Source organism: Wyeomyia smithii, chromosome 3 (assembly GCF_029784165.1).
Source record: "Wyeomyia smithii strain HCP4-BCI-WySm-NY-G18 chromosome 3, ASM2978416v1, whole genome shotgun sequence".
NCBI classification, from domain to species: Eukaryota; Metazoa; Arthropoda; class Insecta; order Diptera; family Culicidae; genus Wyeomyia; species Wyeomyia smithii.
The window spans coordinates 2165701-2177969 of NC_073696.1; the positions used below are offsets into that span (position 1 = coordinate 2165701).

The 12269-nt window shown below is 40.2% G+C and overlaps 1 protein-coding gene across 8 annotated transcripts in view; it reads left to right on the forward strand.

Annotated features, from left to right (window-relative positions):
* The first annotated feature begins 5366 nt into the window (after positions 1–5366).
* The window catches only part of LOC129732609 (uncharacterized), a 283879-nt gene continuing 276976 nt past the window's right edge, over positions 5367–12269 (forward strand). For 7 of the 8 annotated variants that reach the window (XM_055693610.1, XM_055693612.1, XM_055693614.1 and 4 more), the window contains exon 1: positions 5367–6769. The gene's annotated coding sequence lies outside the window, so the exon portion shown is untranslated. The remainder of the gene's footprint in view (positions 6770–12269) is intronic. The other variant, XM_055693611.1, reaches the window with a different exon arrangement.

Here is a 12269-nt window from a genome sequence, read left to right on the forward strand (position 1 = left end):
TCACCCTTCTCTACTACCTGATCTCCTAAGGAAATCATATTGCTTGGCATGTTTCTTTTTCTGCCAAAAGCCATCGAACTTCATTTTTTAACGTTTAGCTGAAGAAGGCTTTTTTTACACCAAATGTAAAAATATTTTATCTCGTTACGAAAAATATTTACATCATCAGCGTTTTTAATTTCAATGAAAAGTTTAATATCGTCGGCATAAATAAGAATTTTTACATGTTTTAGAATAAAGGAAATGTCGTTTACAAATAATATAAATAGTAGAGGGCCCAAGTGAGAGCCTTGAGGAACTCCTGAGGTTACCTGAATAGGTTTCGATATTCTACCTTTAAATTTGACCGTTTGTTGACGATCTGTCAAATACGATTCAATCCATTTGAGTAATTGTGGATGAATTCCAATTTTTCGTAACTTGAAGAGAAGCAGGGGTATATCAATGCGATCGAAAGCTTCACTGAAATCAGTATATAAGGTTTCAACATAATTTCCTTTATCCATTGCGTTCAGAGAGGAGTTAATAAACTCCATTAAGTTAGTTGTTGTTGAGCGACCTTTGAAAAAACCGTGTTGCGTTGGAGTAGTTCTATTTTTTATTTGGTGGAATAACTTTTTGTTTATTATTGCTTCAAAAAGCTTAGGTATACAGGAAAGAATGGCTATGCCTCGATAGTTGCTAATGTCGGTTTTTTTTACCAGATTTGAACACAGGTACTAGATATGAGTTTTTCCAGAATTTCGGGAAGCAACCGGACTCCAGCGACATATTGAAAATCAAGAACAGTGGGGAAGTTAGCTCTTTAGCTAAATGTTTCATGAATGCTGGCGGAATTCCGTCTGGTCCCGGACCTCTAGACGCATCCAGAGCTTTTAAAGTATCTTCAATTTCGCGTGCGCTGACATGTTCAATATTGAAATAGTTGGGAAACTCAGGAAAGTTGGTGAAGAATGTATAGTCACGATCAGATTCGAAGAAAGTTGTATAATTTTGTTGAAAAAAATCAGCAAATGGATCAGAGATGTATGCCGGGTTCTCTTCAACTTTGTCATGCAGTTGCATTTTTGAAGGAAAATTTTCAGATTTTAACTTTGATTTAACATATTTGAAAAAAATTTTTGGACAGGATTTGATTTCAAGCTCAGTCTTTAATGTGAACTCTTCAAACGCGTTACTAATGGCATCGTTTAATTCGCCGCAAATGTTAAGATAAGTTGTTAAAGCATCACGATTTTTATGAGTTTTGTATTTTTTATGTGCTTTTTGTTTTTTGTTTTTCAAGTTTTTAAATCGTCTATTGTACCAGACTGGGTATTTGGAATTGTCATGACGTCTTATTCTTTTCAATGGTATTTCGCTAATAAATAAATCAGATAATATGTTATAAAAATTTTCTATAGCCGAATCGACGTTTCCGTCTTCAACAATACATTTTGCCAGTTGATACTATTTAGTTTATGTTTTAATTCATCATAGTTTGCTGACTGAAAGTCAAAAACATCTTCGAATTCATGTTCGTCAGGTCTTTTATTCACATGCACAAATAAAGAAAACTCTATTGCTGTATGATAAACTTCGTTCTTCCATAATGGTTGTAATGAATTCGTCACACAAAAGTCTTCACTAATGTTGGACATTAACAGATCTAGATAACAATTTTGTCCATTTTTCACATGATTTATTTGATTAAGACCAAGACTAGAGGTATTATCAAAAAGAAGTTGCAGCGTTTCATTTTCCCCAATAATAGGAAGTAAAATGCTATGGTTATCGATGTCCGGAATAAAATCAATGTTGCGTTGGTTGAAATCACCGTATATGTGGAGTTTTACTTCAGGTAACAGCTTAGATGCAATATTTTCAACAACATGAAGAAACTTTTCAAAGATTTCATTCCGCGCATTATTTGGAGGGAAATAGACAGAGACAAATACGTGTGTCTCTCCTGCTAGTTCTGCTTTCACCCAAACATGTTCGAACTCTTTAAACTGAATGGTGTCGATAAGCGCTTAATTAAAGTCTACTGACACCGCAATCAATACACCACCACCGGATTTCATTTCAGATAATTGATAGTTACGGTCATTTCTATAGACATTATATCGGCAACCGAAGACTTCTTCGCTGCGAACACCCTCATCCCAGCTGGTTTCGGTTGCTAAAATAACAGAAAATGAACAGGATAGTACATTTTTTTGAATTTCGTTAATTTTGTGAGCGCCTCGCATGCGGTTAAAATTTTGGCAATATACAGAGATCTCGGTAGTGGTGGGGTGTTCGAGTGTAGAAGCTAAAGAATGAGAGTCATTATTAACAGAAGTGTTTACCAGAGCAGAGCAGGTCGCGTCATTTCCTACATCTCTAGGTTGAACAAAATTATCACCAGCAAAGGTCCTCTGATGAGTGAGTCAATTGCGTTGAAGACACGAGTGCCTAGATGAGCACGCAATGCATTGTGAAGTAGGAAGGTGTGCAGTCTCTCTCAAGACTCGAACCTACGACGACTGGCTTGTTAGGCTAGCATCGTTCATCGAGACCAGCTGGGGAGGCAATCTCAAACACATTAGCATCGCTAAAACAACACAGCGCATGCGAAATCGCAGTAGTCAGTATTACCACTGTCAACCGATTGAACCTGAAAGTAATTTCAATTCTAGTTCGTTCATGCTGAAATCGATATTCACAGCCTTCAATTTCAACTGATATCCTGTTGCTGACAGTGAAAATCCGCAACTCTGCTCTCAATAACTGTTTTAGTCGAGACTCGCTGCTACGATGGCTTGCTTGGTAGACCACATTGAAGCCATCTAGAAAACTATGAAACATATCACGATCATATTCAGCACTAGAAAAACGACGTATTGATCGCAGGATTCTACACTCAAGGACCGCAAACGCTCGCCGATCGGCCCCTTTCCACGTCCACAATTAATGTCCGTAGAGCACCACCGGGTGTATCAGTGTCCTATGAAGCGCAAATTTTGTACGAATCTTTTGTAGGCTAAGGGTACTGGCAATGCAATCGCTGCTACAACGCTGTCTCTTTACCTCGCGGTTCACCTCGTTATCACATGTTACGAGTGTACCAGGATAAAGAAATTCATCAACCTCTCGAAAGTATTCCGATAGCTCTCCACCGCAGCTTCAACGTCTGTAGGACTACTACACTCTCTATGAGCCATTATATACGTCGTTTTGTCAGTGTTTATGGTGAGTCCGATTCTCGCAGCTTCCTTTTTGAGAGCCGTGAAGGGCTACTTCGCAGCTCTACGATTCGATATCATCTGCAAAGCTTATAAGTATATGAGATTCATTACGTTAGTAGTTCCAAATTATTCGTGCTTCGCTTCTCTGCACACTACGTAGATCAGCATATTCGAAGGCCGTCCCAAACGACCAAAAGATCATTCAACGTCACAAACCCCTCCAAAATTTTACCCGCTGTCCTGACACTTGTTGTAAAACCGTCAAGAGTTGCACGAATCAGCTTGATCAATTTTGTTGGGAAACCATGTTCAAGTATAATCTGGCACAACTCGTCGCATTTCACTCTATCGTACGTCGCCTGGAAGCCTATAAGCAGTTGACGTTGGTTATCGAAACTTGTCGAGGATCTGTCTCTAGGTAAACATCTAGTTTGTTGCAGAAAACCGCACCGGTTTCAGTTTATGGGACGAGAAGAGGTCAAGTCTGTGTCGTTTTCTTATAGTAGGGTATATGAGTCCTTCCAAACAGACTTTAAGAAGTTAACCCGGTGCTTTGTGCATCTTCAATTTCTCTCCTGTTCTCCTAGATGACTCTTGCCTTCCCAACTGTTCGACGCAACTTAGAAGTTTTGTTTCCAATGCCTTTGTTATCGGTAATCAGGTTTTTCTCCGTTTGACGTCTGAAAAGTGCAGGACGTCGTCACCATCTGGGATTAAGTCTCTCCATGGGGGTGTATTCAGGTGTGCTTCCGCCGTACAAAGTAGCTACTACAGATGGCCAGTTCCGTGACCACCTTGAAGTTCACTAACCTCATCGTATGCTCCAGATCCGTCTCTATTTGGGCCGCATATGAGTTGGGGAACAGACACTCAGAGAAGCTGCCTTCCAAAGAGAACCCTTAACTTGGTTACTCGTATCCCAGTCGGTACCACGTGGAGGTTGGATAGTATGCTCTGGACCACACTGGGATTTTTTTTATGCCTCTTTTATGATAGTATTACCCAGTCTTTTACCAATCACCTTGCTAATATGTATAAGCTCCACTCAATACAAATCTTTTAGCAACTGAATTATAACAGAAAATAATCTATTAGAAACAACAACTAGAAGCGTTCGGACAGGTTCATTCGTTCAGGCGAATAACAAATAAGTCAATTCAAGTTTTTTTCATTTCTATAATGGAAGTTGATCTTTGATTTTAACCTGTGATCAAAATTTCACAAAGCTCGGAAAAACCTGTTTTGCTATTCTATTTTTTATTTTTTGACACTTATCTAACTCTTCATTAACTCTTTTGTTTGGACTTTCCTTTTTTCATTCTCGTAACTTCTCAGATCCCGATTTTCGCCGATATATCTTGATTTTTTTTTTTGCTTTTTTATCGTTCAGGCATTGTACTCCATAACGATTTAGAGGTCTAAAAGTAAGGTAAAGCTTAAGTTCTCACATTTCGCCGTAGAAGCTTGACCCATTGTTCATGGCAGCTGGACGATTGTTTTATGCGACTTCTGCATTCAGTTTCTTCGCCTTAAATGAAGCGTCTTTAACAGACGGAAGCAAAATGGGTTTTAACTGCGAAAATTTATAAGCGAAAACTGCAAAAATAAAACACCTACTAAAAACGTCATCTGTCCTTCTTAAAATTTTTCACCGCTCCAGGATTTGTAATAAAATATGTTCGAAGCTTATCAGACTTTTTTGCAAAATCATATCAATTCATCCACCCAAGTTCGACCCTGCCGCCATCGGATATTTCCCAATAACAACGAGACAAAAGCAACACATAACAGCCAGTGCCTCCGTACTCTGTGCGTGGTGTATTTCACCCGGTTCGGTTGTGGGTACACTTTAGTAGCATGCAACCGAAGTAAGTTTAGGGTCTGCTAGATGATAGGCTAAAAAATGGGAAAAGAGTCACGCTTTTCGCTGAAGATATACTTAGTAGTAGGTGCGCATAACTCGACACACGGCAAAAAAAAAAAGAAAGAGGATGCTGGCTGGTTATGTTTTCATCGCCTCATCAAGTGTGACTATGTGTGTGCGAAGCGGATATGCCGAGACTGGTACGTCGTGGCATCTGCCCGTAGCCGCCCGCGGTACAGTGTGAGATCACGCGAGAAGCTGCAGCAGTGCTTTTTTTCCCCATTCAACAGAGGAAATTCTGGGTTGTGTGTTGTGTGCAGTTTTAGAGACACGGTGCAGGCTGGGAAACCGAACGCCTGTCGCTGGTTATTGTCGGTCAGTGGTACGAGTCTGTGTGTGAACTGGACCAGCTGCTAGGAATGGGACAGGAAAATTCGTTGCTTCTGCTCCGGGATCTCGAGGCAGCCAGTGCCAGTGAGTGACGTCACCGCGGGCCGTAAACACGTACTGTTGCGGAGGAGTGCTTTCCTACAGGAAAAGGTTCCATTTTTCTCGTACTCGGTACAGATTGGACTCACTTGTTGTGCAATTCACGCTCGATTACCTGGAACAGTGCCAGAAATTCAATTGAGTACATTTTTAATGACCGTCCCGAGGTTGGTTCGTGCAATCGGTTAAAGTTTTTCCGAGTAAATTTGCTAAACAGGAAGATGAAAAGTGTGTGAAATTTATTGGCACTCTATTTGGCCGCTTTGCATCGCGTATTCTCTTGCTCTCGCTGGATGGTGCTCAGTTTGTTTGATTGTGAATTCATCTCTCGCACCAGGATCTATCTTTGTGTGATTGTGTATGTGTGTGCGCCGTGTCCTATCCTAGCATCCATTCACCGGAGCGCAGCATAGATGGAATAGGATAGCAAAACAGCGAAAAACTGCTGAATTGTTTGGATTGTTTAAGCGTACATTCTGTGCGATTGTGGAACATTTTTCGGTGTTTCCAGTGTTCAACCGCGTGTGTTGTCTAGTTATATAAGCAATTCCACGCGAGGTCGTAGGGCCCACTCGGTACCAAGATAGTCTTCTTTCGAACGCGAATGTCGATAGTTATTTATCTGGCAAGTACTAATCGAGATAATTGCTGTATGTTTTAGTCCTGCCAGCACAAATTAGCTCATTGAAGGGGAAAATGTTGTGCAGATGTGGAAGAAAGTTCTCGGAAAAGTGGCAACATCACCTAGCCTCATGTTGCGGTTGAACACTCGCGAGTGATTGCATTTGCGTTCGTCCGAAACGGGAAAAGCTTGTCATTCACTTGTGTTCCGTTACTTCCTTTCACGGAGGCGTTTTTCGGTCGTGAGATTGATAGCGCGTTGATCTGGTTGGTGTCTTACTGAGACTGCTGGAAGCTCTTTCACTGACGGGGTTGACCTATCACAGAGTACATTCTCGGCCGTCAGCCTCGTTGCTTTACCGACCGTGCAGCGATGTAAAAGTGCGTCATATGAATTATTCAGCGAGTGAATGAACCAAGCGAACTTCCGGAAGAAAGAAGAGGAAGAAAACGAAACAACAGGAAGGCGTCGGAGCCCACTCGCAGGCTCACGAACGTGTGCATGGATTATTAACACCGTCAACAGCTGGTCGTGCTTCCTGATATTTTCACCACTGGGACGTGCTTCCCCGCGTGCGATGGACAGGTAAGCGCATGGCTCATGGTTGTGCCGTGGAATTGCTTGCGCATATTTGCAGTAACAACAAGCTCGGGGTCGTACATTTTGGATGCAGCTCGGAGCAGGGAATTTAATAACGTGATTGATTTGTTTCGGTTTTGTGAAACCTAGAGTAACCATATTTTTACAGCAAATATTTCTATTTCAAATATAAGTCTATTTTTAATATTAGCAATGCTTATTAAAAGCAAATGATACATGGATAGCAGCTAACAAAGATTACAGTTCTCTTGGCTAAAATTTTGAACATTTTTTTATTCAGTTGTTTAAATGTTGTTCATAACTGTATTGTTTCCATTACGTGTCATCGCATCACAATATAAAATTATATAAATATGTTTTTTTTGCACTTTCTGCATTGAAAAAGATCAATTTGTTTATCAAAATAAAATAGAAAAATCTAATACATATTAACATATGTTACAAATGTTTTTTCTTTATTTGAAATTAAAAACCAAAGAAGCGAACTTCACTAAAAGCATTGAAATCAGCAAATGCTTACCCGTCAGCAAAATATTTGCACGGTCCAATTACGGGACCACTTGTAACTGTACTTAGTTTGGTTTACTCTGACACTTCTTGTGTGCTGAAATTGAACTTGAAAAGCACTTTAGCTCTGCGCTTGAAATTGTTTGTTGATTAGTATTATTGTCAGCAGCAACAATTGAAGGAACGAAGGCTAACTACCCGTAAAGGCCATCCAATCCTGGATGTACGTTGACGATTCTGGCTAGTGGCCACTTCAGTGGCACCGGCAATCAACTACTACAATAACCATTTGGTCTGGCAAAATTTATGTTACTCGGTAACATATTTGCATTGCGGTGAGATATTCAACCAGGTGTGACGCAAAGAACTGATATCCCGGACGGGGTCTGCTCTAGTGCACTGAAAACAATCTCATATGACGAATCATATGCGAATCATTCGTCGGCCGTTTATTCGGCCGTATATTATTGGAATATTGGCCGCATCACTGCAATGATTAACTGAACTCCACCATTGAGAAAACTTCAAGTGGCAATGTTTGGAAATCATTTCTGATAGAGAATGAAAATAAGGTTAAAAGGCTATATTTTTGATTTGAAAGCTCTGGTCGGACAATCTCATTTTCCCTCTTCCTCTTATGGTTTCATCCTGCCTGATATGGGCTTGAAACACGAATAAGCGATCTCTTCGATACTGTACTGTGTTCTCAAAGATCTTTTAGCTCCGATTTGTATTCATCGATTTGTGCTTTCTGCATGCGCTTTTATAAACGATTAATATTTGCCATCACCCGTTATCTGCTGCTTCAGAAAGAACTGTCCGCTTTGCCGGTCGATGAAAAATGAGAAATTCAATTCGATGGCGTGCGCTTTTATACGCTACTTATGACAGTTTTACTTCGGGTGGTAGGCTCGTTGTGCACTCGAGCGAACAAAGCAACAACAGCAACTACAAATCGTTTACAATGTCAAAGCGTTTTTTATGCTTTAGTGTCGGCTGTGCTGGGGAAGTGCTTGCATTGCAACATTGCTGAAACGCGGTTGGTTGAATTATAAGCAAGTTTTCTATGAATTTTAACCACCTTACCATTAATGTTAGTAAAAATAATCTCTAAAGCTCAAACTAACTCCAACGTTTCAATATAGGTACTTTGAGAGAGATCCTATAGATAGCTATGACAACCTATCATAAAGCTTTGTACGCTGAACGAAAAACGGTACAACTTTATGTAAGTTTTTTTTAAGAAAAAACAATGTCAGAGTTTTTGGAGAAAAAAAAATCACAAGAAGGTTGTATGCAAAGCCACAACCGCAAGGTTGAAGTAGAATACTTTTACAAGAAAGATAACCTGGCTGCTTGCTTGTCAGTCATTTTTTCTAGTAAATAATCGTTGACCGTTCATTGGCAGTATTGTAATTTCTTTTTGTCTGATATTTTGAATGAAGTTCATTGGATATTTTTAAATTTTGTGCAAATGAGAAGTTGAAGTGCTGCCGAATTGTAATATGCACATTTAATACGACATCATTAAACGGGAACGGAACAAAGGCTACGGTTATGCAGAACGCGAATGCCGGCGCGATGCGATTCGCCTTACCGTGTTGAAATGTACAGCTCTTTCTAAGGCGAAGAAGAACTATACATTTCAACAGATTTCGTCTTGCCGAATCGCATCGCGCCGTTATTTGCGTTATGCATGACCGAGGCCAAACACTAAGCGACGCAAACACGTAATAATAGTCAGAGTATGCATGTAGATGAAGATAATCAACTTTGGATTATAGCGCAAAACGAGAAAATATTAACTCTTCAATTTGTGTTCTTCAAATTTCAGTTGTTCAATTTAATATCCGATGAAATGTTTGTTTATTATCTGATGAAGCTCTTATATAGGCCAAATGATGCATTCTCAATTTACTAGGTCCATAACTCTGCCGACCGTGCTTGGGAAAGCGCGGTATAACGACCAATCAGATGTCGAATTTTGTGTTTTGCCAAGGCTTAAGAGTTTTCAATAGTACAATAGTTCGAATGATAAAATTGCAATTTCATGCATTTGGTAGGAATCTTAGAAGATTTTCTAATCGATTGCTGCAAAAACGAAGGAAATCCATCGAAAACTAACCGATTTATTAGCATTTGAAATTTTTCTCACTTTTTTCAGTTTTAGATTTTCATTTCACATCCCTATATAGCCGAACTTCCTGAGAGAAGTATTCTAATTCAAAACTTAATCTTCATTAATTCATTTGTTGTCCATATAAGGACTATTGTTCAATTTATCATAGGATGTAGTGTTTATCTTACATCTCTGTGTTACCTTGACAGTGAGGACTAAGGCGCACGGTCAAACACAATAAGAAAGGTGTTTTCACATTGAAAACTAGACACGGCTTTACTGGAGAAAGTGTTGGCAAATGCATCTACCGCTAATACCACCGCTATCATACGAAAGCGCGTCGTTTCATGTGGGGAATATCAACAACGAAAAATGACGCGCATCTAAGCATAACCCGAACTGTTTCACCGTGCTGCTCCCATTCACCTTTACATCGGCCTCAGGGAAATACCGGCTGCATCTGCATCTACCGCTGAGGCTGTCACTATACTGCTATTGGTACCAAAAGCTATTAACTCTTCAAATAAGTGTTTTATTTGTTCTCAAAAGAACAATTGTTCAATTCAAAATCGGATTTACGCAATCGCATCTCTGTAATATTACCGACAATAATATTCTTCTGAACAAAATGATTCAACTTCCCATTAGGCCTCTGCCATAATAGACGCGAAAAGCGACGCGAACCGATTCGCTCGGCTGTAGGTTAATTTACAGCCATCAGTAGAGCTGTACATTAACCTACGGCCGAGCGAAACGTTTCGCGCCGCTTTTCGCGTCTACTATGGCAGAGGCCTTAGAGAAAGTTGCTTGCTGATGTATTCACTTCATGCAAGCCTACTGCTGATGCTTCCCGCTACCACACTCAAACAGCATTTTAGTGAAGGGAGTGTCGTTGCATCAGCTTACCCTGCTACTATCGATGCTGATATACCCGCTGCAACAGTTATGCTATGCATAGCCATGTCACAGTTGTGGCCGCTATACGCTGGCCCAACTGCTTAGCAACTGCAACGCTATCCGCAGCCATGCCACAGTTGTGGCCGCTATCAGCTATCGATGGTACCCACTGCACTGCTCCCGCTGCTGCTAAGGTAGGACTGCTGTTGTCGCTGTTCAGAACTATTATGAGCGGCTTCGACTAAAACAGGCTCTTATATAGGGATGAAAATAGGAATGAATTATTTTACGTACGTGGTGGAATGATATAACTTGAAAAATATGTGTGACTTTATTCTGGTTCAGAGCGATCATTTGATAAGCTCCACCTCTTTTTTCAGTTTCTAAAGTTTTTCCTCAGTTTCGTAGCACGGATGCACAAAAATGATTTCTTGTGAACATTCTGTCGAGCCGGACCGATAGCACTCTCATTGAAGCAACAAAATAACATGTTTTGTGTCGTGTTGTGCAGCTTGGTTGAAGAAAATGTTCCCGTCCCCGTGTCGCATGTAAGCAGATTATTGCGTTCAGTAGACAGTAGATAGTGTATCCAGCGAATAAACACCGATGGTGCTCTCACACACGCAACGGTTTTAACTCGTTTCTTATTGCAGTTTGTAACATCAAGCGATTTCGTTTGCTCGCTGTTGCGTGTTGCATCATGTTGCAACTTGGCAGTTGGGAGACGACGAAATTCTGTTTATGCTGATTGATTGAATCGACTTCATATTAGCTCTGCATAGTCGAACTAACTGCTTTTGTGAATGCGTTCTAACAGGGCAGTTTATTATTCAATGTCGGTTATGCTGATCGCAGCCTTTGCGCTGCCCCTACAGTGGGGAGTTTACTAAATCAAGTGAAAATTAGACAACTACTAGAATTTGATTGCATCCAGCACAGAATGTCTGCTTGTGTTGATGCCAGAAAATTATTAACCTTCAATTATTTTTTTATTTGCCTTGAAAAAAGCATGTTGCGGTTCAAAATCGGTTGCTAATTACAACCTTTAAGCTGCCCTAACATTGGGGGAATTAAGATACACGGACACATGCACTGTGGAAGCTATTTCACATTCAGTAAATTAGACGGGTGCGACAAATTTAAATTGCTAGGATGCAACACAGAATGCTTGTTTGCGTTGACAAAAATTATTAACTTTCAATGACTTGTTTATTTGCCTTGAAAAAAGCATTTTGATTTCCGAAATTGGATTTCCTGATGGCAATCTTCATGCTGCCCCAACACGGGGGGAATAATGGCTGTCTGGCGACACACGCTGAGAAGAACCGCGCTGCTCCTGAGACGTGGTGACCAACCACAGGGCTAGTGCTGCTGCTAAGGAAGGACGACTGCTGTTGTCGCTGTCTAGAACTATTATGAGCGGCTCCGGCTGAAACAGGCTCTTATATAGGCCAAATAGCATGTTTTCAATTGCAAGGTATATGATCCTGTCGACCGTGCTTGGGAAGCAAGCATATAACGACCGAAGATTCAGAGGTCGGAATTTTTCGTTTTGACAAGGCTTGACTATTTTCAATAATACAATAGTGTGAATAATAAAATTACAATTCTCTTATTTTGGGAAGAATCTTAGAAGATTTTCCAATCTATTGCTGCAAGAACGAAGGAAATCAATCGAATACTAACCGATTTATTAGCATTTGAAATTGGACATATTTTTCCCTTTTTTCGGTTTTAGATTTTCGTTTCACATCCCTATGTAGCCGAACTTCCTGAGAGAAGTATTCTACTTCAAAAAATACTATTTTTATAAAATGTTTTTAATAAACTCGTAGATCCCCTGAGGAAAGCCAAGTTCAAAGGCTGAAACGTCGGACATAAAACCTAGTAGCGTTTTGATACACCCCTAAGACTGAAAAAGCCGTATTTCCCTTGAAATTTGATGTTACAGTCGTCTTTAAA